Here is a 7,420-nt window from a genome sequence, read left to right as displayed (position 1 = left end):
CTCAGCCTCCTGAGTAGCTAGGATTACAGGCGCACACCACCATGCCCAGCTAATTTTTGTATTTTTAGTAGAGACAGGGTTTCACCATGTTGGTCAGACTGGTTTTGAACTCCTGACCTCGTGATCTGCCCGCCTTGGCCTCCCAAAGTGGTGGGATTACAGGCGTGAGCCGGCGCACCCAGCAACAATAGCATTTAATAGACATTGTCTCATTCTAATGATATATACCTTCTACCTAGCGGGCACTTTGTACATATTTATCTTTTATTTACTTATTTATTTATTTTGAGACAAAGTCTCACTCTGTCGCCAGGCTGGAATGCAGTGGTGCGATCTCGGCTCACTGCAACCTCTGCCTTCTGGGTTCGAACGATTCTCCTGCCTCAGCCTCCTGAGTAGCTGGGACTACAGGCATTGCACCACCATGCCCAGATAATTTTTGTATTTTTAGTAGAGACAGGGTTTCACCATGTTGGGCAGGATGGTCTTGATCTCTTGACCTCGTGATCCACCCACCTCGGCCTCCCAAAGTGCTGGGATTACAGGCGTGAGCCACAGAGCCTGGCTGTAAATATTTATTGAATTTGAATCTGTTGAATATGTTTTGGAAGCCAAACAAGTAAAATTTTAACCTTAGTAGGTTTCACAGATACATTCCCAGATATGTTTTTGTTTGGCTTGTGGTATTAACAAATAACTGAGTGTCTTTCGAATGGAATGTGCTTTCATCATTCTCTGTTCCCTTACACCCAACATGCTTCCACATTTAGATGTTTTCCTGTTCCCGGCAGCAGTTGAGGTTGTGACTCGAAACCAGTTTGGTATGTCAGCTCAATGTGTTGTACTACAATATAGTGCATAATTCATTAAAACTTGGGTCTATCTTGGACCTTTTCTCATGGTGATTAAAACACAGTCCAAGATGTAGATCCAGAGGAAGCACTATAATACATTCAGAAAGTCCTGAATTAGTCTGTACAGAACAGTAAAATGAAACAAGTTGCTCCACGTACATAGTCATTATTCTTACCGTTGTCTGTGATATCTCTGACCTTGGACAGCTGGGTTCGATTTGCTTTCATGATGATGATAGTGTTACTTGCTGTTTGTGTTTTCACACAGTGGGTGAGTTTTCTAAGTTATTCATTTCTGTAATAGTTGAGCTATGAGATATCTTTCTATTTTAGAGTAAAGGTTTTTTAGAGAAATACTACACTTGTTCGAGGGATTGTGATAAATTTGGGGGTCTTCAGACTGAAATGATTTCTGTGCTTCTGATGAGGTGTGCCAGCAGTGTTAAGGAGGTGGGCTGGAGTGCAGAGATTTTGCCTCTGGGAGTGAGAGATTTAAGTTCAACAGTGTACATGGTGAGTTTATGATTAATCTTGGCTTGGATGTGTCCTTATTGAGTCTCAGCGATAAGTCCTACAAGTGACTTGAATTTCTGTTTTCCCAAAAACTTCTATTCTTACGTCTGTTCTTTATCCAAAATTCCATTTCAGTATGTTTGTTTTAAGCTAACAAATGCAAGTAGTTCTGTTGATTTGACACTCTGTAGAACAGTCTTTTAAGAATATTCTTTAAACCAGTGGCCTTCAAACAGGGGTATTCCTACCACTTGAGTTTTACAAAGCTTTTCCATGAGATTCAGGTTTTGCAGATGTCAGTAGTTTTTAGAGAATTGGTTTCCAAATTTTGCTACTTAAATGTGTACTTTCTTCTAAAATTGAGTTGCCTAAAGTCAAGGTAGGTCTTTGAAGTTTCTTTTTAGCATCTTTTTCACAATTGCCATTCTTCTTTTTTACATAAGAAGTTTATTTTTTACCAGTCTTAGTGCATTTTCCCAGAGTTATAAGAAAATCTCCAGGGTACCACATAAAGGGGCATTTTGAAATATTAGTCTCTGAAAAGCCCACTCAAACTAAGATACGAACCTGCATCTTATTTGTGTATTTTGTATGAGTTTAAATAAGGAGGAGAAAGCTTCATTGATATGAATATTTATTTATTCAGTGTTTCAATAGATAAACATTACATCTCTAAATAAAATTTTTTCTGATTACTAGGAGAACCATTTTTTTTAATTGCCAAAAGGCTATTAGAATGTTTAAATCTTTTTCTTCTAAACTTTGGGAGTTTACTGCTTAGTAAAAGTTGTTACTTCATTGCTCTCTATTCATCCCTACCATGTGCAATGTGCTCTAGCTTCTATGATCTATCTTATATTATTGTATAGTTTACACAATTATTAATACATACATAGATGGTGTTTTTTGTTTTGTTTTGTTTTGTTTTTTGACACAGAGTCTTGCTCTGTTGCCAGGGTGGAGTGCAGTGGTGCGATCTCGGCTCACTGCAACCTCCGCCCCCCAGGTTCAAGCGATTCTCCTGCCTCAGCCTCCCGAGTAGCTGGGATTACAGGTGCGCACAACCGCGCCCAGCTAATTTTTTTGTATTTTTAGTAGAGACAGGGTTTCACCTTGTTGGCCAGGATAGTCTCTATCTCTTGACTTCATGATCTGCCTGCCTCTGCCTCCCAAAGTCCTGGGATTACAGGTGTGAGCCACCGTGCCTGGCCTTAATACATACTTTTTAAGTCCTACACTTGGCTTGATAAACTTTTTGCTGTATGTTTCCATTGAACTCTGTGTCATCCCCGCAATTAACAATATTTGTACGTGATATATAATCTAATTTTTAAAAGCATTAATCTCAAAATATTTTCAATAAATTTTTATTTTTAGTGTTTAATATTTCAAAATGTGTATTTGTTATACTCAATTGTATAATATTGTAACTGTCAGAAGAAATCCTTTAATTTTTAAGAATCTTCGACTGGGCATGGTGGCTCAAGCCTGTAATCCCAGCACTTTGGGAGGTTGAGTCAGGCAGATCACCTGAGGGCAGGAGTTCGAGACCAGCCTGGCCAACATGGTGACCCCATCTCTACTAAAAATACAAAAATTAGCCAGGCATGGTGACACGTGCCTGTAATCCCAGCTACTTGGGAGACTGAAGCAGGGAGAATTGCTTTAATCAGGGATGCAGAGATTGCAGTGAGCCGAGATCATGCCACACTGCACTCCAGCCTGGGTGACAGAGCAAGACTTGGAGGAAAAAAAAAAAAAAGTCCAGGCAGGGTGGTTTACGCCTGTAATCCCAGCACTTTGGAAGGCTGAGGCGGGTGGATAACCTGAAGTCAGGAATTTGAGACCAGCCTGGCTAACGTGGGGAAACCCCGTCTCTACTGTCTCTACTAAAAATGCAAAAAATAGCTGGGCATGGTGGCTGGTGCCTATAATCCCAGCTACTTAGGAGGCTGAGGCAGGAGAATCGCTTGAACCCAGGAGGCAGAGGTTGCAGTGAGCTGAGATCACACCACTCCATCCTGGGCAACAGAGCAAGACTCCATCTCAAAAAAACTTCACTGAAAAATTTTAAATAATGCAGATTAATACATAAAGATATACTAATATAACCGTGGGGAAAAAAATTAGCTAGTTGACTAAAATTTTAAAAAACGATACCTTTGTGGGAGAAGTGGAATTTTTTTTTTTTTTTAATTTGAGATGATAGACATCAAACAGCCACTCCAGTAAATACATTTGAGAGTGGTGTCATTATTTATTTTTTTAAATTTTTTGAGACAGTATTTTGCTTTGTTGCCCAGAGTGAGTGCATGGCATGAGTTCAAGGCTCACTGCAGCCTCGACCTCTGGGGCTCAGGTGATTCTCCCACCTCAGCCTCCTGAGTAGCTGGGACTGCAGGCACATGCCACCATGCCCAGCTAACTTCTTGTATTTTTTTGTAGAGACGGGGTTTCACAATGTTCACCAAGCTGGTTTCCAACTCCTGTGTTCAAGCCACCCACGTTGGCCTCTCAGAGTGCTAGGATTACAGGCATGAGCCACTGTGCCCTGCCTGATTTTATTTAAAAATGGAAATATAACATGGAAATTAGATCATTTGCTATAGCTGTTGAAACTTATGATGAAAAATTTATGTCAACTTAAAAATGTATAAGGATAATAGTGTTTTAAAATTCTTTTTAGGAGGTTTATGACCATAATATTTGATGAGAACTGCATTCAATTATGATGAGAAAAGTAGAGTTGTTAATTCAATACCCTGTTTTTCTACAAATACAATGCTGTTCAGTAGAATCTCTACAGTGATGGAAATGTGCTCTATCTTCACTGTCCAATAAGGAACCCACTAGCCATATGTGGCTCTTGAACCTTGAAAAGTGGCTAGTGTAGGCCGGGCACGGTGGCTCACGCCTATAGTCCCAGCACTTTGGGAGGCCAAGTCGGGTGGATCACGAGGTCAGGGGTTCGAGACCAGCCTGGCCAACATAGTGAAACCCCATCTCTACTAAAAATACAAAAAATTAGCTGGGCATGGTGGCGGCACCTGTAATCCCAGTTACTCAGGAGGCTGAGACAGGAGAATGGCTTGAACCCGGGAGGCAGAGGTTGCAGTGAGCTGAGATCACACCATTGCACTCCAGCCTGGGCAACAGAGCAAGACTCCATCTCAAAAAAAAAAAAAAAAAAAAAGTGGCTAGTGTAACTGAGAGAATGAATTCTAATTTTATTTAATTGTAATTTAAATAGCCACGTGTATCTAGTGGCTATTGTACTCAACAGTGCAGATCTAGAAATTATTATAGATCTTTGTCTTTATTATTTTTTACTTGTATTTTTTAAACTTATAGGTTCAAGGGTACATGTGCAGGTTTGTTATAGGTAAACTCAGGTCATAGGGATTTGTTGCACAGGTTATTTCATTGCCCAGGTACTAAGCCTAGTATTACTCAATAGTTATTTTTTCTGATCCTCTCCCTCCTCTCAACCTCCACCTTCAAGTAGGCCCCAGTGTGTGTTGTTCCCCTCTTTGTGCCCCAGTGTTCTCATCATTTAGCTCTCACTTATAAGTGAGAATATGCAGTATTTGGTTTTATCTTCCTATATTAGTTTGCTAAGAATAATGGCCTCCAGGTCCACAAAGAACATGATTTGTTCTTTTTTATGGCTGCATAGTATTCCATGGTATATATGTACCACATTTTCTTTATCCAGTCTGCCATTGATGGGCATTTAGGTTGATTCCATGTCTTTGCTATTGTGAAGAGTGCTGCAATGAACAATTTTTGAATTTTATATCTTCTTCTATACCATCATCTCTCTGTAATAGGTACTGAGAAGGAATCTTTCAGGAAAATCATTTGGAGTAGATGTTTGGCATTTAGTCATTTCCACATTGATGAGACCTATGCCCTACTCCACAGGAGAAAGCAGAATTGTAGTGAACTCTTCCAGTATCTCTTTTGGGCTACTTGTTCTTCAAAGGAGGGAGAGGAGTCCATAATCTGGTTGGTGAAAGCCTGACTTCCATCAGGAGACAGCCCCCTTCACTCCCTGCAGCTGCTGCACTTCCTGCAGCAAGGACAGTAAGAAGGCTGGGTCTCCCACCCACCTTTCCCCCATGCTCCTTCATGAAAAGACACTTGTACATGGAATTTTTTAGACAGACCTGTGATCCTTTAGGCGGTGGCAGGGCAAGTTTACTCAGGATCTGCCTTGAAAATCTCCACTGACTGGGGCTAAGCCTAAATTTAAGGGGAGGCAGTAGGTGGCTCTACTTTGACTTCAGGTCCTAGCTCTCTCGTTTCCCAATCTAGCTTTACCAGAGAGCCTCTATTTTCAAAGTTATTTGTTCCTTGTATCTGTTCTTTCTTCTTTTTTTTTTTTTATGGAGTCTCACTCTGTCACCCAGGCTGGAGTGCAGTGGCATGATCTCGGCTCACTGCAACCTCTGCCTCCTGGGTTCAAGCAATTCCCCTACCTCAGCCTCCTAACTGGGATTACAGGCATGCACCACCATGCCTGGCTAATTTTTGTATTTTTGGTAGAGACGGGTTTTCACAATGTTGGCCAGGCTGGTCTCGAACTCCTTACCTCAGTGATGCACCTGCCTCGGCCTCCCAAAGTGCTGGGATTACAGGCATGAAGCCACCATGCCCGGCCCTCCTTGTATCTATTCTTTATTGATTAGAACCTAGAAGAAAGGAGGCGATTTTGCTGCTAGTATAAAACATAAAGTGTCTTTTTAGGAAGAATAATTGTGAAAACATTGTTTTGGTGATCATTAAAATAATCAGACTCTTGTAGTGGTGGTGTTGATGGGAGTGGTGATGGTTGGTGGTTTCTTTTGGTTTGCTCTTTCCTTCACGGTAGAAAATTAGTGTGACATTTGGTTTTTGTCTGGGTTTTAATGTGTGCTGCTTCCGCAGCTCTGAGATGGAGCTGATCAGTAGGTATGCATGATGTGTTTTTTCAGTGATTCCTCTGGGCACAGAGGCATTTCCTAAAGGAGAGAAGGGGAGGGGGAAAAACACTCAGGGGCTCCTTACTACAAAGTTAATAAAAACTCCAAGTAAAGTCAGATTAAAATGAACATTAAAAGCAGTAGTGAAAGGGAAAGATTTGGTCTTTGTGGATGTTAATTGGGTAGGGCTGGGCAGGTATCCCATCACCTGGTGGAGATTTCAAATGACCGTTTTCTCTTTTGCCAGTAGTACCACCTTTTTCTTTCCTATCCTGACCCTAGCCAATGTCTTCTCTTGGCAGCAATGTGCTACCTTCCATTTAATACAGATGCTCCTCAACTTAGATGGGGTTATGTCCCAATAAACGCATCGTAAGTTGAAAATAAGTCAAAAATGCATTTAATATATCTAACCTACTGAACATCATAGCCTAGCCTACCTTAAACATACTCAGAACACTTACATCAGCTTACAGTTTGGCAAAATCAGCTACTTTATAATAGCGTTGAATAGCCTCATGTAATTTATTGAATACCGTACTAAAAGTGAAAAACAGAATGGTATGTTGGTTGTTTGCCCTTGTGATTGTGTAACTGACAGAGCTGTGGCTTGTTGCTGCTGCCCAGCATCATGAGAGATATTGGACCATATATCACTAGCTGGAGGAAAAGGTAAAAATTCAAAATCTGAAGTGTGCTTTCCATTGAATATATATCGCTTTTGCACCACTGTGAAGTAAAAAATTGTAAGTTAGACCATTGTAAGTTAGGGACTGCGTGTATATCCAAAGGTCACGCAGTATACAACAGCTGTGTAGGATATCTCTGAGAGGACAGAACCTTCTGGACCACCTTGTAAAGCTCAATGACTTAAAGCCATTGGTGGCCAAATACATGCAAAGCACACACACTGGCCTGTAAGCGTTTAGAGAAATTGGAGTTCAGGAAGTGGAACCACTGGGGCAACAATTTCTGAGGCATAGGTGGGTCTGTCCTACCAAATCATTCATGGGGCTTATTTTGAGTTTTCTGCTATGTGTTTCATTGGTCCCCAAAGTCAGTCATGACCAAAATCCTGATTTTGATATT

This window comes from Macaca fascicularis, chromosome 1 (genome assembly GCF_037993035.2).
Source record: "Macaca fascicularis isolate 582-1 chromosome 1, T2T-MFA8v1.1".
NCBI classification, from domain to species: Eukaryota; Metazoa; Chordata; class Mammalia; order Primates; family Cercopithecidae; genus Macaca; species Macaca fascicularis.
The sequence above is the reverse complement of the archived record's forward strand: the minus strand, read 5'-3'. Positions refer to the sequence as shown.